At 42.1% G+C, this 23,623-nt stretch overlaps 1 protein-coding gene across 1 annotated transcript in view; it reads right to left on the bottom strand.

Annotated features, from left to right (window-relative positions):
• LOC126203587 (glucose dehydrogenase [FAD, quinone]-like) overlaps positions 1-22,969 on the bottom strand; it is a 290,286-nt gene extending 267,317 nt beyond the window's left edge. The window contains exon 1 of the mRNA XM_049937948.1: positions 22,880-22,969. The gene's annotated coding sequence lies outside the window, so the exon portion shown is untranslated. The remainder of the gene's footprint in view (positions 1-22,879) is intronic.
• Positions 22,970-23,623: the final 654 nt, after the last annotated feature.

Here is a 23,623-nt window from a genome sequence, read left to right as displayed (position 1 = left end):
AGCCAGACGCGATGTGGGGTGCATTCCACTGACCCCAAACCACCGCCATTTGCGATTTCAATGGTGTCAAGCAAGAGTTCATTGGAGAGCAGGGTAGAAATCTTGTTGTGTGTTCTGATAAGGGATGGTTCTGCCTCAATGCCAGTGACAGCTGTATGTTGTTCAGAAGGAGGCCAGCTGAGCGTCTGCAACCAACCTGTCAGTATGCTAGACCCACTGGGCCAACACCTGGAGCAATGGTCTGGGGTGCTATTTTGTATGACAACGTGAGCATTCTCGCGGCTATCCTACGCACCCTGACTCAAAATCTGTATGTCAGTCTGATGATTCGACCTACTGTCATTCATAAATGGCATTCTAGGGGGTGTTTTCCGACAGGATAATGCTCGACCACATACCGCTATTGTAACCCAGCATGCTCTACAAAGTGGCCTGTTCTATCACCAGATCTGTTTCCAACCGAGCACATGTGGAACATCGTCGGACGATAACTCAATCGTCATCCACAAACAGCATTAACGACCGACCGAGTGCAAGAGGCTTGCGAATTCCATCCCACAAACTAATATCTGCGTACACGTTTGCATGCATGCATTCAACATTTTAGAAATTATACCATTTATTAATTACCAGCATTTCACATTGCAATGGCTTATCCCACACTTACATTAACTTCTGATTTTGCAGTGTTAATCACTTAAATATGTTACTTAAAGCAATGTGCTCCCGAAATTTCATTAGCTTACTGTAATAATATCTTGGTGTTGAGATTTATTACCGTCGGTGTCTAAGAGCATTGTTTAGGGATTAACCTACAAAAATGTGTCTTCAGAGTATCGGATGTAAAATTTTTAGCATTCCTATCAATGGACAGGGAATCCTGTCATATCGAGACAGAGTGGAACCTATTTCTGTTTTCTCAGTCCACTTCAACACTAAAATTACGCCGTTTTATGGATTTGTCAAACTTTAATCGACATTTAGTTTGCATTGTTGGTAGCATCTAAATCTGGAGATACACTACAGTGAACTGATGAAAAGAAAGCATCCTTGGCCAGAGTAAAAGCCGCTATTGCAGAGGCTGCATTGTTGGCACATTCTCTTCCTGACACACCTGTCGCATTTATGATAGAGGCATCATCAACTGCAGTTGTAGAAGTATTACAACAATGTGTGCAGCACGAGTGGGTACTTCTAGCATTGTTGAGGAAAAAATTATCACCTCCACAAGGAGGTCAATGTAAGACCAGGAGCTCTGTGTGGGTTATGACTCAAGCAAAAAGTTTAGCCACGTGCTTGAACATAGACATTTTATAGTTCTCACAGTCCGTAAACCACTTTTGTCTGTTTTCCCCCAGAAGCCATACAAGGCATCACCCCGGCAATTGCTACATTTGGACTTCACTGTGCAATTTAATAGAGGTAGCCAACATGTTGATGGTGAGAAGAGTGAACCAAGAGATGCCCTCTCGCACTGACGCCACCATAACCAGTGCCCAGGAATGGGATAGCGAATTGAAGGGATGCCTCGAAACATTGCCAGGCTTACAGCTCTGATATTTTCGAATAACGAGATCAAATGTAGCGCTATACTGGAACGTATCTATGCCACAAGCGTCACCGTTCGTTACAGCAGTTTTTCGTAAAGGTATTTCACCTCTTCATAGACTCGCTCACATAGGAGTAAGGGCTACTGTACGAGTTGTGAAGAAGGCATTTGTTTCACCAAACAATGAGGAGGATTGTAAGGCATTTGTTCGCTGGTACAACTCTTGTCAGAGCAACAAATAACTTGGCACCCTACAGCTCCACTCGATACTTTCATCTCACCGTGTCAGTCTTTGAGCATGTCCACATCGACATCACTGGAACTTCACCACCACCAGAAGGGTGCCGGTACTGTCTGACAGCGACTGACCGTTTCTCTCGTTGGCCTGAACTCTATCCTATGAAAGACGCGGTTGCAGTAACTACAGCCATGACCTCCTCTCGTTAGTGGATCTCACAATTCACTGTTCTTCTCCGCTTCATTGCCGATCAGAGTAAACAATTCGAGTCATATCTCTTTAAAGCACTCTTATTGCTTTGTATGAACCGTATGCGAATCTGTACCTTCCACCCCGCTGTTATTTGTTTCGTGGAACGGCTCCATCGGCAATGAAAGGCCTCACTTAGATGCTGTGTCACAGAACAGTGGACTCCGGACAGATTTCAAGGCAGCTGACAACGCAACGATTAATGGACTACTGGCAGAGTTCTTTATTAACACAACAGAAAGTTTTATTGGAGCCTCGGACGTCGCACAACCACCATTCGTTTCCTGCGAAACGGGGTTTCGTTTGACATTATTCCATTCAAAAACCTCTCCAGCCACCATATAATCGTCCATACACGGTATTGGTACGCCAAGACAAAACATTTCATGTTGGTATCAATTGGTCTTACGTCCCAATAGACATTAACAGACTCAAGCCAATCTTCATATCAGATGAGATTTACACCAATACAGAGGCTGCAGCTAACATTGAGACGTTACCTACAGATTATTCCATAAAGACACTGGATACACCCAGTCTTCCACCGCCACAGCTTACGCCACCAAGTAAACCTCAAGTCACAACTCATTTTGCGCGCAGCGCACGTTTGACCCCAAATATATTTGACACTGGCCTGAGGGAGGTTGGATATTGAATCGTCTGCGACGTTTCATGTGTGCAGTGTAAACACTCTGATTCTTCACGCTGCTTCCGAAGTACAAACAAATGATAGTTGTAAAAGCTCTTTGCTGTACTAGTTGTAATTAATCGCGTTTGTTGTGATGAACATACAAACGGTATTTATGCACAACATGTTCATAAAGGTTTTATACACTGAAGTTGCACTCCCTATAAGTGCAGCACAACAAACTGTACTAACAACGACGCATTTTCACTGAAACTCCATGTTTTCATAATATGCAAATATAAATACGAAAATCACCAAATAGCATGTTTGCTTTGGAAGCACTGAAATCAAGGCGGCGGCTGTTCGATTTGCTTCTGACGGTAATCGGTGATAGAGGAAGGAAAATGTCATAGCTGAAACTGCGATCAGTGACGTCGCAGGAATTGGGTGTTTCCACCGATAACTTCGGTAGTGTCACTCGAATGGCGGCCAAATGACGTCACTTATGTTGCATGTGGCAACCAGACTTGTTGAATAAGAAGTCTGAAACCCATATTTCAATATTCGATGGGTAGATCGAATATCTAATGAGCAGGTACTAAATCGAAATGGGATAAAAAAAATCGTGGCACAACTTGACTAAAAGAAGAGATCAATTGATGGGCGCGTTTTTATGCGTAAAGGAATCGTAAATATGGTAATCAAGCGGAGTGTGAAGGGTAAGAAATGCAAGATAAGAGCAGAGCTCCAGTAAAGTAAGCAGGTTTAAGTGGATACATGTTGGAGCAATTAAGCAATATCCCTAACATCGATTTGTTGCAGAATTCTTGAACGTATTCTCAGTTCGAATATAATAAATTTTCTTGAGACTGAGAAGCTTATGCTCACAAGTCAGCATCGTTTTACAAAGATCGCTCGTGTAAAACTCAGCTTGCCCTTTTCTCACATGATATACTGCAAGATATGGATGAAGGGCAACAGGCAGATTCCGTATTTTTAGATTTCTGGCAAGCCCCATTGCAGGCTGTTAAAGGAGCATATGGAATAGGTTCACAGATATGTGAGTTGCATGAAGGCTTCTTAAGTTAGAGAATCCAGTTTGTTGTCCTCTACGGCGAATGTTCATCTGAGACAGGCGTATCACCAAGAGTGTCCGCCACGGTAGCTGAGTGGTCAGCGCGACAGACTGTTAATCCTAATGGCCCGGGTTCCATTCCCGGCTGTGCCGGAGATTTTCTCCGCTCAGGGACTGGGTGTTGTGTTGTCCTGATCATCATCCTTTCATCCCCATCGACACGCAGGTCGCCGAAGTGGCGTCAAATCGAAAGACTTGCACCCGGCAAACGGTCTACTCGACGGGAGGCCCTACTCACACGACATTACTATCGTCAAGAGTGCCCCAGAAAGTGTGAGAGGACCGTTATTATTCTTTATATACATAAATAATTTGGCGGACAGGGTGAGCAGCAATCTGCGGTTGTTTGCTGTTGATGCTGTGGTGTACAGTGAGGTGTTGTCGCTGAATGACTGTAGTAAGATGCAAGATGAGTTAGACAAAATTTCTAGTTGATGTGATGAATGGCAGCTAGAACTAAATGTAGAAATGTGGATGAGTAGGGAAAACAAACCCATAATGTATAAACCCTTAATGTTCGGATATAGTATTAGTAATATCCTGCTTGACACAGTCACGTCGTTTAAATGTCTTGGCGTAACATAGCAAAGCGTAATGAAATAGAACGAGCAACTGAGTATTGTGGTAGGGAACTCGAATGGTCGACTTCGGTTTATTGGGAGCCCGATTGCTAGATTTGTTACTGGTAGGTTCGAACAATACGTAAGTGTTGCGGAGATGCTTCCTTTTCAAGGAACACTATTGAGAAGATTAGAGTACCGGCATTTGAAGCTGACTGCAGAACGATTCTGTTTCCGCCAACATACACTGCGTGTGTGGACCACGAATATAACATATGAGAAATTAGGGCTCATACGAAGGCATATAGACATTCGTTCTTCTGTCGTTCTATTTGCGAATGGAACAGGAAAGGAAATGACTAGTAGTGGTACGGGGTTCCCTCCGCCACACACCCTAAGGTGGATTGTGGAGTATCGATGTAGATGTGGATGTAGATGCAGAGATGAGACTAGCTCATCACAGAGTAGACCAGAAAACTGCATCAAACCAGTCTTCGGACTGAAGACCTCAGAAGCAACAACTACCACCGTGCGGACGGCTAAGCACGATAAGGTAGAATAATGCAGCATATGTTAGCAGATTTGAAGCAGATTACTGTAGCGCGCTAATATCTGTGAACCGATGTGCTGCCCTTTGTACTCTGTGTTTCATTCCAAGAAAGTGTTCAGCCAGGAGACACAAAAATGTAGTTTATACAATGTGACTGAATCATCAGAAGGTCATACCCATTTACGGTGTTCTTCAAATGAACAGCGTTCTTCTGAAGGCTGTTCATTTTTGGAACACAATCTCCGACCACCTTAGAGACAGAAGTGATGACACTTTCTGCAGGACCTGACCATCATTTTGCGGGACAATGCTCAAGCACATACAGTGCAAGGTGTTACTGATTTGTTTGACTGACGGGGCTGCTAAGTGCTACACCACCTACTGCACTCGATTGACTTAAGCCCTCGTTTAGTTCAACTCGATTTCTAGACTGAAGGAAACGCTTCACGGCATTCGCTTCAGAACTGCTACAAATTCGTCGGACAATAGACCGCGCCACTCGAACTGTCAACACAACTGGCATTGCTAAGAGTATCCTACGACTTCAACATCGCTGGCAGTGGGTTATGCACAATGCTGGTGACTTCTTTGAAGGCCAGTAAAACTTCAGAACGTATCTATTTTGTACGAGCAGCAAATAAATAGCTGCCACTATTAAAGTTCCAATCCTCGTAATTTTCTGGGTAGCCGCTGCGTTAGACCTGTGTGAAAAATGTATGACACAACTAGCCTTCCATTCTCCGGTGCCAAATCATCCTAGAAGTTTCTCTGTTTTAAAAGTTCGACGCTTTGCTGCCACGATTAGCGTTCGAGTTTATACGGTTGCAAACGGCAGTTGTACGCAGCTTAATGTCTTTCAGCTGCAGGCAGCATCCGGCCGTGTGGCGAGTAATGGTATGCTTTGTTTGTTTTTGTGGCACAACGTCAAACGAGAGATAATTAGTCAAGATATAAACAACCGTTACCAAGAAACAACAGGAGAAGATGACGCAGGTTTCCTCGGAAATTATGCGGAAGACGCCAGCAGTACCGACACCGTTAGCTGTGCCATGCACGCGAGTAGAATAATTACTAGTTGACGGCCAGACGCTTGTTCCAGTCGCTCCAATCTCAGCGAACAGCTGCTGTCCTACTGCCGTATGGAAGTAAGTGATTAATAGGCGGTCCTACAGGTTCAGTGCCATGCGACACAGAATATACCGGGGCACTTGGAATGTAGTGTGTGGGACATTAAGTTGGGAATGAGGGTCTCTCGTGGAGCGTGCACGGGATAAGTCCCTGCAGTCGCTATATGCTCTGTGCCTTCGGTGGCTCAGATGGTTGCCGGCACGGTAACTCAGGGTGTTCGGCCAGAGGGTTAGCTGCCCTCTGTAATAAAAAAAAACTGAGTTAATCGATCAACGACGAACTGAAACGGGTGTCTTGCGACGTCCGCCCCGAGCAGATACAACGAACGAAAAACGAACAAAATGAGACAAAAAAAAGATGGCTAGAGCGTCTCCCATGTAAGCAGGAGATCCCGGGTTCTAGTCCCGGTCGGGGCACAGATTTTCTACTGTCCCCGTTAATGTATATCAACGCCTGTCGGCAGCGTAGGGTCTTGATTTAATTATCATTTCACACATTTTGGTGTCTTGTTAATTTCCGATGTCCAATATCAAGGATGATAGACTGTTGATGACCACATGTGCTACGAAACAGTCTCTTTGGCGTGTATGAGAATATTATTTCACACTGAGAGAATGTACTGAGGATTCGATTATCGCCTTAAAAGTGTTGTTTATTGTTGGCAAGAAACTCGAGGGAACCAGTGTAAACTATTATCTATGAGAAAATCCGACTGACGAACATTTTCCGAAAATCAGAACTGTATTAATATTTATCATGTTATCCCTTAAATGTCCTGCAACGACATCTGTGAAAAGTTCAGTAATTTTACAACTGTTTCGCGTGGTAAAACTTTACACAATGTGCATACTCATTAATGTCTTCACTTATTACCAATATTTCTCTTTTCTCAAAAACTGTTACAAATTAGAGCTATGATACCGCGACTAAAAGGAAATGGGATACAATGATCGAGCACCTGCTGCTAAGCCACATATTTTTACGGTCAAAGCTAACCCTCACTTGAGGTGGCGCAAAGAGCGACTGCAACGGACGGTGTGTGAACGACTGGAAACAAGTGATTTGGACTGATGAATCACGCTATGCCATCTGGTAACCCGATGAAAGGGTTTGAGTTTGGCGGATGCCTAGGTAAAGTTACTTGCTACCATGTGTAGTGCCAACAACAAAGTACTTAGAGATGGTGTTACGGTATGGGGGTGTTTCCCGTGGTTAGGGTGTGGTTTCCTTATCGCACTTAAGAAAATGCTAAATGTGGAAGGATATGAACACATTTTACGAAGTTGCGAACTGCATACAGTGAAGGAATGGTTCGAAGACAATGATTGTTTGTTTCAGCATAACAATGCACCGTGTCTCAAAGCAGCATTTGTGAGGCAATGGTGTGTAGACAATAACATTCATGAAATTGGTTGCCCTGCTCAGAGTCCCGACTTCGACCCAATGGAACACCATTTGGACGAGTTAGAATGTCGACTTCGGCCCAGAATCCAGTATCCAACACGACTACCTTCTCTGGTTTTGACTCTTAAGGAAGAATGACCTACGACTCCTTCACAAATATTCAGACACCCCATCGAAAGAGTACCAGCAGAGTTGAAGCCGTCGTGAAGGTGAAGGATGGACACATCCCATATTAACGTGGACTAAAAGGTGTTCTTGTACCTTTGATCATATAGCAGGTTACTTTCAGTGACAATAAACATTATGATGAGTAAACAGAGATAATGTTCCTTATCAGTAGTTGTTATCATTAAAACTGCATGTAAATAGAAGAGCGCAGATAGGCTGAAGGGACAACTGTTAAATTACACTAGTAAGCAAAACATAAGGATGAAGGTAACTTTCGCGTGACTGTCAAGTAACATAGCTCGATGAAACTTGGACTACCTGGACTATACTTAGGAAGAAATGCTACAGTACAGTACAGATGGTAACTGAAATAAATACGCAATGAGACGAACAGAAATGACACTTTTATTCAAAGTACAGACTCATACTGATTTAAGTGGTCCCCTGGACATTACAAAAGTCGGGACATGGTTCTTAATAGAGTGTGTGATCCCCATGGACAGCAATGCATGCTCTGCAACGTGCTTTCATGGTGACCCCATGATTGGTAAGGAGTGCATGTGGTAGTGTGTTCCATTCCTCCACCAGCGCGGTTGACAACTGTTGCTCGGTCGTTGTTGCATGTAGACATGCTGAAATACGCCTCGCCATCGCTTCCAACATATGCCCAATGGGATGAGAGTCGGTGGTACGGGCAGGGCAGTTCATTCGCCGAACATCCTTTCATTCCAAGAGCTTCTCGCCTGCGCTTTCCGATGCTGTCGCTCTCATTGTCACCCATAAAAACGAAGTAGAGGCCGAATGCACATCTGAAAAGACGCACATGGGGAAGAGGTACAGTGTCACATTAACGTTGACAGGTGAGTGCATCGTGTTCAAAGATATGGATGTCAGTATGCCCATGTAACATTATGGCTCCCACCACATAACACGTGGACCACTAAAATGGCCATGTCCGACAATGCTTCTAGGTGCATTACGTGTTCCCACCTCTTGCTATAAGAGGACATGTCCAGAATCACTATTCAGACTGATTCTGGAACACGTGTCTTCACTCCTCGTTGGTCCTGTCCCTACGCCCTTTGCCCCAGCGCAAACGGTACCGCTAACGTGCTGTTACACTATGTGATCAAAAGTAGCTGAAAATCCGGTTGAAAATGACTTACAAGTTCGTGACGCCCCCTTCGTTAATGCTGAAATTCAAAATGGTGTTGGTCCACCCTTAGCCTTGATGACAGCTTCCACTCTCGCAGGCATACGTTCAATCGGATGCTGGAAGGTTTCTTGAGGAATAGCAGCCCATTCTTCACAGAGTGCTGCACTGAGGAGAGGTATCGATGTCAGTCGGTGAGGCCTGGCACGAAGTCGGCGTTCCAAAACATCCCAAAGGTGTTCTATAGGATTCAGGTCAGGACACTGTACAGGCCAGTCCATTACAGGGATGTTATTGTCGTGTAACCACTCCACCACAGGTACCCGATCGTGTTGAAAGATGCAGTCACTATCCCCAAATTGCTCTTCAACAGTGGGAAGCAAGAAGGTCCTTAAAACATCAATGTAGGCCTGTGTTGTGATTGTTCAACGCAAAACAAAAAGGTATGCAAGCCCCCTCCATGAAAAACACGACCACACCATAACACCACCGCTTCCGAATTTTACTGTTGGCACTACACACGCTGGAAGATTACGTTCACCGCGCGTTCGCCACACCCACACCCTGCCATCGGATCGCCACATCGTGTGCCATGATTCGCCACTCCACACGACGTTTTTCCACTGCTGAATCGACCAATGTTTACGCTCGTTACACCAAGCGAGGCGTCGTTTGGCATTTACTGGCGTGATGTGTCTCTTATTAGCAGCCGCTCGACCATGAAATCCAAGTTTTCCCACTTCCCGCCTAACTGTCATAGTACTTGCAGTGGATCCTGATGCACTTCGGAATTCCTGTGTGATGGTCTGTGTAGATGTCTGCCTGTTACACATTACGACCCTCTTCAACTGTTAGCGGTCTCTGTCAGTCAACAGACGAGGTCGGCCTGTACGCTTTTGTGCTGTATGTGTCCCTTCACATTTCCACTTCACTATCACATCGGAAACAGTGGGCCTAGGGATGGTTACGAGTGAGAAAATCTCACGTACAGACGTATGACACAAGTGACGCCCAATCACCTGACCACGTTCGGAGACCGTGAGTTCCGGGGGGCGCCCCATTCTGCTCTCTCACGATGTCTAATGACTACTGGGGTCACTGTTATGGAGTACCTGGTAGCAGGTGGCATCACAATGCACCTAATATGAAAAATTTATGTTTATAGGGTGTCCGGATACTTTTGATCACTTAGTGTATCAATGGAAGACAACATGCTGGTCATCAGTCATGTCACCCTGCCACTGTGGAGCGTGAGATTCCGTGCCTTGCAGTCCTGTTAAATGTGGTTAAAATGGCACCCACATTGGGTCCCTTCTTGACTGCTGCACAATGTAGCGGTCATCTGCTACTGGAGTTGACAGTCCACCTCCTGTCCTTTGAGCAGCAGTGCCACTGATCCGGAACACTCCCCACTCACGACAAGGAATGCTGTGGGCAATACCAAACTCCTGGGCTCGTCACACTTCGTCTGTTTTTACATCATCCTGATGTTGACTCTGGATCTTGTTGTAATGAAGAATACCACCACAGAGTACCGTATCTGCTCGCTGATTAACATTCAGTGTTTTTTTATGCACAACTGGGAGACTTTATCTATCTCGTCCTTAAGTTCTGCAGAGCAGTGTACATTCTATATAACGTGAACCAGAGGTTTCGGATATCTATTCTTTTGCATTATGCTTCACATCCGCTTCCTGTTTACTTAATCAAAAACCTTCTCATAGTCGACGAAAGCGATGTGCGTTCTTATGCTAAAGTCTCTTCTTTTTTCCAATACATGTTTGAGGCAGACATTATCTGTACAAGATCTATTTTTTCTAAATCCAAATTGTTCTTCCGATGAAACAGTGTGTGCCGAATGGCTTCAATAAACAAGTAGTTTTGAAAAGGTAGGACGATAATAGCAGAAGGCCAGCAAGAAGTGAGAGTATGGAAGTGTTAATTTTATCTGAATTGTGCCGTGATCCTCACGTCAGCTTCAGAAAGGTTTCTTACAGTAACTGGTGTCAGCCTTATCTCTGTGTGGCGAACAGCACACGGTCACAAGTTCCACTCGTACCGCCTGTCACTGACACAGGAGCTGCATACGGACGATTTTCTGCGAATGGGCCGTGAATAATATCATTCTGAACGTCTTACACAGTTTTACGTTCCTTAATGAATTCAAATTCATAAATTATGTTGCAGTGAACCGTCATAATTGTTGCGAAGGCATGGAAAAGAATAAAGACAGTGGTAACAGATGCAGCAGAGAAAACATTGGGCAAGATAAAGAAACTGAAGAAACGGAAATGGTTCAATGAAAATTGGCAGAGGGCAGTGGAAAAAAAGGAAAGAAGGAAAATATGGAGAATGAGGACAGGTGAGAGATCATCAACACAGTGAAAAGAGAAACAGCAAGAGTTCTACGAACAGAGAAAAGGAAATATCTAACTGGTCTTGGAATCTATAGAAGTGGAAAGTAGGAACAGAGACTCAACGAAGCTGCTACAGTATACAAATAACAGTAAGAGAGGTTACCAAAGGTCCGCAGCTCGTGGTAGTGCGGTAGCGTTCTCGCTTCCCGCGCCCGGGTTCCCGGGTTCGATTCCCGGCGGGGTCAGGGATTTTCTCTGCCTCGTGATGACTGGGTGTTGTGTGATGTCCTTAGGTTAGTTAGGTTTAAGTAGTTCTAGGGGACTGATGACCATAGATGTTAAGTCCCATAGTGCTCAGAGCCATTTTTGAGAGGTTACCAAAGTGAAAACCTATTCATAGAAGAAAAAAATCAAAACATGCTAACACAGCTTGAAGATATTCTAGGAACATGGAAAGAGTATTTCTCAGAAATGCTAAATTACACTAACCTTCAACTACACAATGATCGAATACAGCACCACAAAACAGGAAGCGCTACACACCATTCAAAAGCCGAAAAACAACAGGCCTGCAGGTGAGGACCACGTATCAGCAGGGATGTTAAAAGAGGTGGAAACAAACTACGCAAAGAAATTTATAACCTTATCGCAATTATCTGGAAAACTGAAACACTAGCCGAAGGCTGGAAAACTGCAATGATTTGCCCCACACACAAGAAAGAAAACAAAGTGAAATATGGAAATTACAGAGGAATCCGTTTGCTGAACGTAACACACAAAGTTCTGTCAATGATCATTCTTGACAAAATTAAGCCTTTCACAGGAACCATTATTCAAGAGTACTCGGCTGAATTTCGACCAAACCGTTCTACAAATGATAATCTGTTTACTCTAGGGCATATCTTTGACAAATACTGGGAATTTAACAAAATCACCCACTGTCTGTTTATTGATTTCCAGAGAGCCTATGACAACATCCACAGAAGTAGCCTCTACAACACACTAAGAGAATTTAAGATACCCAATAAAATTATTAGGATGATAAAACTGTGCATGGACGGCTCACAGGCAGTAGTGAAGTTCAGAGGATCCATATCCCCCGACTGCCCAATCATAACAGGCTCACGACAGGGAGATGTTCTGTCATGTATTCTCTTCAAGCTTGCATTAGAGAAAATGGTTCGAGAGAGTAATTTACAGCTATACAATGGTGTCTAATTCGAACACAGTGAAGTAAATTCCTGGCATACGCAGATGATATAGTCTTACTCAGTTAAACAGAAGAAGAGCTGAAGGACATGTACAGATCTGTCAGATCTTCCAGCAAAATGGGATTTTTGATAAACCAAGAAAAAACACAATATATGGAAACAGGTCGAGCCACAAATCCAAATCCACACTTCGAAATTGACCACCATTCTAGATACAGATAAGTTCATCAATTTAAATACCTTGGATAGCACTACAGCTGTTAAAATATGATAACTCTGTACGAACGGCGTTTGAAAAGAGTTCGTGCAAAGTGCGAGACATGGCACCACCGGCGCGTATCGAGATCTGTTTAGTTAGTAGCCTCTTTGGAAAGAACTCACACCAAGTTTCAGTCATATTGGTCTATTTCTTTGTGTTTGGCATTCGTGTGAATCAAGGAGGTCGAGTGATTGTCAAAAAATGAACGAAAAAGAATTTCGTGGGTGATAACTTTATGAAAGGTAAAATGCCTCAGGAGACTAAATAGAAGCTTGATAAACATTATGGTAACACTGCACCTTCGATTAGAACAGTTTATAAGAGGTTTCAAAATTTTCGGAGTGTCCATATGGTCACAAGTGATGCTCAACAGTCTGGACGCCCTGTGGAGGTTACGACTCCTGAAATCATTGATAAAATCCATGATTTGGTGATGGATGACAGAAGAGTTAAGGTGCGTGAGATTGCTAGGGCTGTGAGCATCTCGAATGAACGGGTACATCATATTTTACATAAACGTTTGGACATGAGAAAGCTATTCGCAAGATGGATTCCACGATTGCTCATGCTTGACCAAAACCGGAATCATATGAAGTGTTGCAGTGAAGGTTTGCAGCTGTTCAGGAAAAATCCGCAGGACTTTAAGCGTCGTTTCGTCGCTGTGGATGAAATATTGATTCATTACTGTACTCCTGAGACCAAATAACAATCTAAGCAATGGGTTACCAAGCGAGAACCTGCACCAAATAAGGCGAAGACCATTCCTTCGGCCCGAAAGGTTATGGCGACTGTCTTTTGGGATTCGCAAGGGATAATCCTAATTGACTATCAGGAAAAGGGTTAAACTATTACAGATGCATATTATTCATCGTTTCTGGACCGTCTGAAAGCCGATCTGCAAGAAAAACGCCGCAATTGGACTGCAAAACAGTCGTTTTCCATCACGACAATGCACCAACACACCTTAGCAGTTATGGTCGCAAAATTAATGGAAATAGGGTTCCAACTCGTTTCACATCCCCCCTGTTCTCCAGACTTGGCTCCCTCGGACTACTATTTGTTCCCCAATTTGAAGAAATGGCTGGCGGGACAAAGATTTTGTTCAAACAAGGTGGTGATTGCAGCAACTAATAGCTATTATGCAGACTTGAACAATTCCTATTATTTGGAAGGGATTAACAAATTAGAATAACGTTGGACGAAGTGTTTAAGTCTAAAAGGAGACTATGTCGAAAAATAAAAAAGGTTCACCCCAAACACGTAAGTAGTTTCTATTTTTGCGCGGACTTTTCAAACGCCCCTCGTACATATCCGAGAGACTAGCCTCAGGATCAAGATGTCTGTACACTCTAAGAAGCCCACTCGAAAGTAAAGCTTTATTAGTCACCACCAAGATGAAGATATCATCTGCCCAGTAATATTGTATGGTTCGGAAAGTTGGACGCTTACCAAGGAAAAAAGAGAAAAAATGAATGTTTTCGAAAGAAGGTTGGGATTGGCATATGGAGAGTTCGAAATAACACTGAAATTTATCAGTTAATGAAGAAACCCACTGTTGTCCAGAAATTAAAAAAGTTGAAGACTGCAATGGGCTGGGCATGTGGCTGGAATGGAAACCAACAGAGTTCCTAAGAAGGCGTTCGAAGGCACTCTCCAGGCAACAAGACCATTAGACTGACCTCGCACACGGTGGAAAGATGACTTAGAGAAGAACGTCACAGCATTAGGAATCCCCATAGGGTGGGAAGGGACAGCGAGAGATAGAAGAAGATGGAAGCAGATTGTTGATGCAGCGTGTGGTCTACAGGGCTTGTGATCGCTGAAAAGAAGAAGGAGTAGGGTCGTAACACGCATAACTGGGTCATAGAAAATTCTATGGGGGTACATCACGTCGATCGTCATGCCCTTCAAAGTGTGGTGTGGGATCATCAGTCCACATAACTTTGCAGGTATCCTAACAGTGAGATGCATCGAACTTTTATCGTCGATGATTTAGGTGCTCCGCTTGAAAATGGTAGTCAAGTCTTAGAGACCTTATGTGGATGCAGCACGACGGTCACCCAGCCAATTCTGCACGTGATGCGTAAGAACTGAACAACAGATTTCCTGGGAAATGGTTAGAATGCCGTGATTCTCAGAAATGGTTCGCCTAGTTGCCCGATTTAGCACCAGTAATTTTCTTTTTGTGCGGATATCGAAAGAATCATGTTTATAGTACACTGAAATCACAACGAAGTTCGTCGCTTCTTGACATCAGTAGATCATTTAAAAAGAACTGAATTGTGATTCAGGAAAATGTGAACTCGTTTGAGCATCTCACTTAAATGAACATTCCGCCACCAGAACATCCATCTGAACACATCCAAATATGTAAAGTATATTTCTGCAGCTACAAATTGTATGGAATGCAATTCAATACTTTTTCACACAGAATAAACTAAGATATACGACATTCAGGAGTACACGAAAATTTAGTGTAAGAAACCGTGAAAATATAAACAAAAGTGTAACCAACTATTCTACATTCAGTATGTATCAACGCTCTACAGTAGATACAAGCACTAATCTTTTCATTCTTCATAGAGCCGATAAAGGAAACTACGTGAGCAACTAGGATAAAAAAGAAATCTACGCACATTCGGCAAAAAAAACCCAACAAACATCCTAAACGAACAAAGAGAACTCAGAATTAAAAAACATAATGAGAACTTTGGCAAAATTCTTATCTGTGATAGATAATTAAGAGAAAAAGAAAATCCTGAATTTTATGTACTGTGTAAATCGATTTTCATCATAGGTAAGAATTTAAAAGTAGATCATATGTCTAACACATAAATCGATAATCTAACAGCTGTGCACAAATATTGAAAAAAGCAAACGTACTTCATTTTGGAAAACAGCTTTTACGATCTTCTTAAGTAAATAAAAAATGCTGAGTGGTAAGGTGGTACCATGCAAGTGGGCCCGGGTTCGATTCCCGGCCGGGTTGGAGATTTTGTCCGCTCGGGGACTGGGTGTTGTGCTGTTCCCATCATCATTTCATCCGCATCACCGACGCGCTGGACACCGAACGTGACGTCAATTGAAATAAGACTTGCAAAATGGCTCAAATGGCTCTGAGCACTACGGGACTTAACATCTGTGGTCATCAGTCCCCTAGAACTTAGAACTACTTAAACCTAACTAACCTAAGGACATCACACACATCCATGCCCGAGGCAGGATTCGAACCTGCGACCGTAGCAGTCGCGCGGTTCCGGACTGAGCGCCTAGAACCGCTAGACCACCGCGGCCGGCAATAAGACTTGCACTCAGCGGCCGCTCATTTCCACTTATATATATACTGTATTTATATATTATCTTGATTATATTTAGGGGACACATCATGTTAGTTTCGCAACAAATGGCTCTAGGCGCTTAGGCGCTCTTGTTGTTATTACACGTTCTGATTTTCTACAAAGTGATACCGAAATGATCCGTTTGTCAGTTTAGCTGGGCAGGGTGTGAGTTCGGTTTGCGAAGGTTTTTTTTTTTTTATTTATTTATTTTTTTTTTTTTTTTTAGGGTGGGAATTGGGGGGAGGGGGAGGGGTATTCAAGAACTGGTCGCACGAGCTTTCGTGAGCTCTCTCTTCTATTCACAAGCGCTACCGCGTTGTCCTGTGTTATCGACCGATACTACAGAAGCAGGTGTAGTACCGTGTTATCGTATATGGGTGGAAATTATATTGGAAGTTTTTAATGAAATATAAAATATTAAGTAGTAATTCAACGAGTATCTCAAGCTGCACTTAGGTGAAGTCACAGATGAGGATAAATGTGTACCATTCTTCTTTTCGATTCCAGCACTGCAGAGAAGCGCACGCAAATGACCTACAGTCGCCATTGTATCGAGCGGCATATTTAGGGTGATCTATTTCATGTACATTAAGATTGTTTAGAAAGGAGTGAGACAGGGTTGTAGCCTCTCCCCGATGTTATTCAATCTGTATATTGAGCAAGCAGTAAAGGAAACAAAAGAAAAATTCGGAGTAGGTATTAAAATTCATGGAGAAGAAATAAAAACTTTGAGGTTCGCCGATGACATTGTAATTCTGTCAAAGACAGCAAAGGACTTGGAAGAGCTGTTGAACGGAATGGACAGTGTCTTGAAAGGAGGATATAAGATGAACATCAACAAAAGCAAAACGAGGATAATGGAATGTAGTCGAATTAAATCGGGTGATGCTGAGGGAATTAGATTAGGAAATGAGGCACTTAAAGTAGTAAAGGAGTTTTGCTATTTAGGGAGTAAAATAACTGATGATGGTCGAAGTAGAGAGGATATAAAATGTAGACTGGCAATGGCAAGGAAATCGTTTCTGAAGAAGAAAAATTTGTTAACATCGAGTATAGATTTAAGTGTCAGGAAGTCGTTTCTGAAAGTATTTGTATGGAGTGTAGCCGTGTATGGAAGTGAAACATGGACGATAAATAGTTCGGACAGGAGGAGAATAGAAGCTTTCGAAATGTGGTGCTACAGAAGAATGCTGAAGATTAGATGGGTAGATCACATAACTAATGAGGAGGTATTGAATAGAATTGGGGAGAAGATGAGTTTGTGGCACAACTTGACTAGAAGAAGGGACCGGTTGGTAGGACATGTTCTGAGGCATCAAAAAAATGGTTCAAATGGCTCTGAGCACTATGGGACTCAAATGCTGTGGTCATAAGTCCCCTAGAACTTAGAACTACTTAAACCTAACTAACCTAAGGACATCACACACATCCATGCCCGAGGCAGGATTCGAACCTGCGACCGTAGCGGTCGTGCGGATCCAGACTGTAGCGCCTTTAACCGCTCGGCCACTCCGGCCGGCTCTGAGGCATCAAGGGATCACAAATTTAGCATTGGAGGGCAGCGTGGAGGGTAAAAATCGTAGAGGGAGACCAAGAGATGAATACACTAAGCAGATTCAGAAGGTTGTAGGTTGCAGTAGGTACTGGGAGATGAAGAAGCTTGCACAGGATAGAGTAGCATGGAGAGCTGCATCAAACCAGTCTCAGGACTGAAGACCACAACAACAACAACAACAACAAGATTGTTTAAGTTAATTACAGAATGGAAAGATCTGGCGTTCTAAAAGATTAAAGAAGTAGTTTAATAACTGGACGTCGCACACTCAAACGTTGTGCGTATCTAGGAGAACAATAGGCAGAAAAAGGTTTATAAAACATGACTATAATTATTTTACTATTGCCATTTAAATCTGCATTCCCAGATGCCAGCTCTAGTTTACCGTAGTCCAAGTTATTGTTATAAGATCTGTCGGATATTATTCTATGATAGTTGGGATGGACCTCATAGTCTTTCTCAATGACTGAGTTTTGCTCTAACATTTTCATAGATTAGGCCTACTTTTATGAAGTCGGTACTGTTCACGCAAATATTAAATTCGTTTTTCCGTCACGATATGCGGTCCGTCTTACTCAGTTAAAACATCTTTGCTAGCCTAAAAATTAAACATATTATAAAATTTCGTTACTGTAGAGGCGTTCATTTACTTACGGCGTATCTTCGTATTGTTCTTCTTAAAGGAGAGGACCGTACATCAAGGCGGAAATTACCGTTCCACAGAAGCTGTTGTACCTACCGCGCCACTTAATGTCAAATTCTAAAGTGCCATTATGAATTTCTGACAACTTTTCTAACACAGCGACAGGGAAGCTAGGTTTCTTTACATCATACTTGTAGGGTGTAAACAAAGATACAAACTGCAAATAGTCTGAGAAAAATATTTCCCCTAACTGTTGCCCAATGTTTTCTTTGTAAAGCAGATTTATTGAAACTGTAGGGTCATTGTTGAATTGCTTAAGGGGCTCCGGAACGCCCTATACTTGCAATGTAAAAATAACGCTTGTAAATTACATCTTTCCTCACAAAGTATTTGAGGTAGGAAGTTGAACTTTTTACAGATTATTTATTGGAATATGGGCCACAACTTAACACAGGGATTTTACAAAATTTTAGTTCAGTTATTAAAGATGATTTTTTTTCAATTGTAATGAAAATTCGCAACATTTTTTTTGCAATTTTTTATTTATATATTCAAAAATATACAGTTTTTTGGAAAAAGGCTGTGTTAAATTATGCAGAAGGTACTGTGTAACATTTACTGAAAGTTTGAAACAAATATGTTTGGAAGATCCTTAGAAAACATGTAATTAGTATGAGAAAATAAAAGTTTTGGGAATCGAGCGACAAAGATTGGATTAACTTTTTAGTGCATTCCAGGTCCATAGGATGGATTATCTTCATCCTCTGCAAACTCCTCCTCCAGCTTCCTCTTGTTCCTCCTCCTGTTTACTCTTGCTTGTATTTCTAGACTCTTTACAGCCCTGTCTGCAGCCCGAAGGCGTTCCTTGTCTAAAGCAAGCATCGCTCGTACCGTGTTAGAACCTATCTTCATTCCCATATTTCTAAATACCTTGCACCTTACAATGTTGCCATCATTGAAAGTCGCAACAGCATCATACACACCAAAGTGAAGTGTTTCTATTCCAACAAATACAGTCTTGGGGATTCTCGACCATATAACACTATTTACACTTTCATTGGGGTTTTGAGTTTTTCCATGAATACACTTTTTCAACAGTTCAGGTGCTGCTAAGTCTCTGAAAATAGGTTTTATCACCTCCATTATTGAATGAGGCTGACTATGCTTATGAGTGTACACTTCACCAGTTAGCAATCCTTTGTTATATTTACACCAACTATCTTCTTCTTTGGGACACAAGCTATGTTGGGAATTTTCATCGGTTGAAGAAGTATGAAAAAAAGAGCCCAAACATTTCTCCTTTTCTTAAAAGCCTTCAGAGGATTTCTAATAACTTTACTTTTACTCATTATTATACTTCAACAAAACAGAGACTCAAGAAACAGAATTAATTACGAATATTTTCGAGATAACGACAGAGTAAATAAACATGAAACAATCGACAATCACACCAGCGATATATATTGAACCATCACAGGTTAGCCACAACACATACTTTATCTCACATCACTAAAATGTACCTGATGAACACGGACGTTAATAATAACACCATTTGACAGCAGTTTAACAGCGCCACAGTGGATCACGCCCATGTAGAACACATTTCAAAAAAAAATTAAAAATAGTTGTAGTCTTCGGAATTGAATAAATTATATATCTATTAAAAGGTAATAGTCTGCAGATTCAGAAAACGCAAAAAAGTAAAAATTGAACTTTTCATGATTTTGAGCCTTTCCGGAGCCCCTTAAAAGACAACAGACCAGGCACCAACAGCGAATCAGACGATAACTTGTAAAGGAACGTAATAATACTTATGAAAACATTACGGGCATACAAGATGAAAATATCAGATTGAAAATCGACAACAACAGCTATCCAAGGAAAATATTTACAGACATCTAACTGAGTGAACAATAAGAAAATTGTACAACAGGTAAACTGATCTAAAATTTGGAAAAATATAGGACCTCTTAACAGGTTTAACGCTGAGGCATAAGACATAAATAAATACCGCACTCTGAATGTATGCATTAATAGATACACGTAAAAATATGAGTAAAGATCTTAATATTGGAGTGCCTTGCATCTGCCATATTTTATGGAAGTGGAACATTGAAATCAAGGCAACTAGATTAAGTGAAGGATGCCAAAAACAAAAGGAAAATACTTACAACCTGCCAAGGGAGTGGCCTTATGACGTTAGAAGTGACGATACTGAATGGCAAATAGATGTTAATACAATGACTAATGAACTACACAACGACAAGAAGCAATTGTTCTCAGACTGCATGACACAATACGTATTCTGTGGCAATCATACTTTCATAAACCCAAAGAAAGACGAGACGACGTTGACCACAGACAAGATGAAGGATTAAACATGTGCTTTTGGGTGTTGAGCTGAACTGTTGATTTCATTTTTCTACTACCAACACGTTGTGTGATTCAGCTGCAAGCTGTAGTATCAAACTCGCTACCTGGGCTTCAAACGCATGTTGTCAGCGTTTACCAGCCATGCTAGATGTCGTGATCGGCGAGACCATATTAAATTTGGATCCAGGATAAAGCTATAGTTTGGTCCGCATGCGCGGCCCTCTGAGCAACTATAGTGCGCGTCATTTACGACGGCAACCAAGTTTAGGTTCGTTCTGCGCATCTGACGTCACAAAACACAGTCAGCCAACGAACAGAGAACGACGTTGCCAGAGCTCGACTGCAGTGCAGAGCATGGACGAGTGTCTTCAGTTTTAGAAACGTTCAGTTATAAATAAAGTAATTGAACAAAAGCAATGTCTTGATAGCAGACTTTCCTTTATAGAAAGTTTGGAAAAAGCATTCTTTATACCAATTGCTTCATAGTCTATTAATTAATTAAACCAAACAAGCAATAAGCCTCCTAATTCAGGCGATAGCAAGGAAAGGTGTTTGTATTATTCTCACGAACTGCTTTTTCGCAATAAAGAACAGCGGTAATTGTTTATTTCCTATTGTACTTCGACGAAACATGAGTAATTCATAGTCATACCAACAGTGTTTGTCGGTATTTTGTGTGATATTTTAGAGTCCTTCAGTTATACTATCGAATGACAAGCTGCATTAGACTAATGGTTAAGCTGTTTGGCTGCTGAGCGAAAAGTGGTGGGTTCAAACCTATTTGGGTGCTTAATATTTCTTTATTTCAAAACAATAACGAAGTGTCTTACTTATTGAATTTTATTCGTTTGAATGTATTTTTTTGAAATTTCTAGTGCTTTGTCTCTTCATTATAATCATAATAAGTTTTCGGTTTTCCTAATTTTGTCCTCCAATATTTATTTTTCACAGCAAGTAAAAACAATGAAAAGGCACACATACAATATTCATGTTATCTGTTTTGTTTGTATATCTTCTCTTCCGCAGCCACTGTTTTACTAATAATATTGAGATAAATTCTTTTGCGAAAATATTAAAAATATTATTTAGAGAAGAATTTCGGCTCGTACGTTACCGAGCTACTTGATTGTCTGATGCAATTCTTTGCTTCGCTGCTTTGGCAACATCATGATATTCAACGTTTTCGTCGACTGATCTATGTTTTGGCAAGTATTTGCTGTCCCTTGTGACAAACACAAATTGTTTGTGCACTGCGCCTGACTGACAATATATTTTAGTTTCTATGTTTTATTACGTCCACAATTCAGTTTTGTGTACTTCGCCAACTTTGTTTTAATCAGAACTTTTTAGAAAAAAGCGAAATGACTCTGGTATAAATAAAACTTTTATTACAGTCGCGAAAGACGGAATATTTCTCAATATTACATACGACACCTATCTGGTACTTAAATTAAATGAGATATTGTTATACAGAAAATTTTATACGAAATTTAGGTATCTTGTCCACATTTCATTCTCAACATTGTGACAACTAAAATGGACCATACGGAAAGTATACCCTATGGACCTTTACCTCTGCAAACTCTTCAAAATTTCGTGCAATGATTTACTACATTTAATGCTGCACAATAACTGCGTTGAACATTGAAACAAAATTAAGTCATTTATGGGGGGAAGGTATCAGTCAAGAAGATGTGTAAAAATCAAATTTTTGGGCCAAATAGTTTTTGTGAAATCGAATGATAAGTGTGTCAAAGCAGTCGGAACACCACGTGTCAGCACAGGCGAGCAGTGCAGTGATGACAAAATCGCGCACAGCGAGGAATGCGGGGATCACGTCTCTGTAGCAGCGAAAGGGTTAATGCGGCCGTGGCGGCTTTACTTCATAAACTGCGCGCTCCCCCCTCAACGTAAGTTTGCGAACTATACTATACTACGGCGCTGCTTCTCTTGGCGCGTGCGTAGTTTGCAACTGACAACGCAGCTATCTCCCGCGTCTGGGCGGGCAGCGCGAGCCGCCAAGATAAAAGAACTGAAATATAGTGTACTGGCACATCCACGAACGTCGTAATGCGCATGCGCAGCGCTGGTAAAGTCGTATCTCATGAAAGCGGACGCCGTATTACTCCACAAGATTGATTACGGCATTGTGACGGTTACCTGTAGTGCTAAAAGGGAAAAACCCAAAGTTACAGGATGGAAAGAAAGACAAAGGAAATAGCTGTGACATTACGTTGTATTATTCTCGTAGGTATGCTCAAGTCGAATGCACGCCATTGGAAGAACGTTACAGTCAACACGTCATGTCCCGTGTCTTGGAAGCTACCGATCGGGTCGCAGGTGAAGCGACGGCAGAGGGTATAATGGTGCGTCACACTTACCTGCAGCTGATTCTGCAACTTAGAACTGCGGTCTATCTGTCTATACTGCTTCTAGCAGGACCATGGCGGCGACGTCAGCTGGTGGTGACGCGATCTCGGGAACTGTCTTTCGCTGGTCGCCGCACTCTGGTCGTCTAACGGGAGGCCCGGCTTCGCTAACGGTAACCCACGCCTCACGCCTCCCGTACTGGTTTCACTTGCGCGGGCAACAGTCGTACGTAACAATTCGCACCAGTCCCTAATGGGCTTGCGTTTCCACTGAGGGGACACGACACAGTGCGCTGGAAACTACTCGTCGCCGCAGTTCTACATCATCAATCACGTTTCCAGTGGAACGATACGACAGTTGGGATACCATGCCATTGCGAAAATTTTTTGGCCTGGCCCGAAGTTTCCGTTGTTGCTAGACACGTACATTAATGGCTTGGCAGACTGTATCGGTAGTAAAATCAAACTTTTTGCAAATGATGCAGGTAAATACAATCTGGAAAAAAAGCTTCATAGGTATTTAGCGCTAGTAGAAATCCTTGGGTGACAGAAGAAATATTGAATTTAATTGATGAAATGAGAAAATATAAAAATGCAGTAAATGAAGCAGGCAAAAAGGAATACAAACGTCTCAAAAATGAGATCGACAGACAGTGCTAAATGGCTAAGCAGGCATGGCTAGAGGACAAATGTAAGGATGTAGAGGCTTATCTCACTAGGGGTAAGATAGATACTGCCTACAGGAAAATTAAAGAG

Source organism: Schistocerca nitens, chromosome 9 (genome assembly GCF_023898315.1).
Source record: "Schistocerca nitens isolate TAMUIC-IGC-003100 chromosome 9, iqSchNite1.1, whole genome shotgun sequence".
Lineage (NCBI taxonomy): Eukaryota > Metazoa > Arthropoda > Insecta > Orthoptera > Acrididae > Schistocerca > Schistocerca nitens.
The sequence above is the reverse complement of the archived record's forward strand: the minus strand, read 5'-3'. Positions and strand labels throughout refer to the sequence as shown.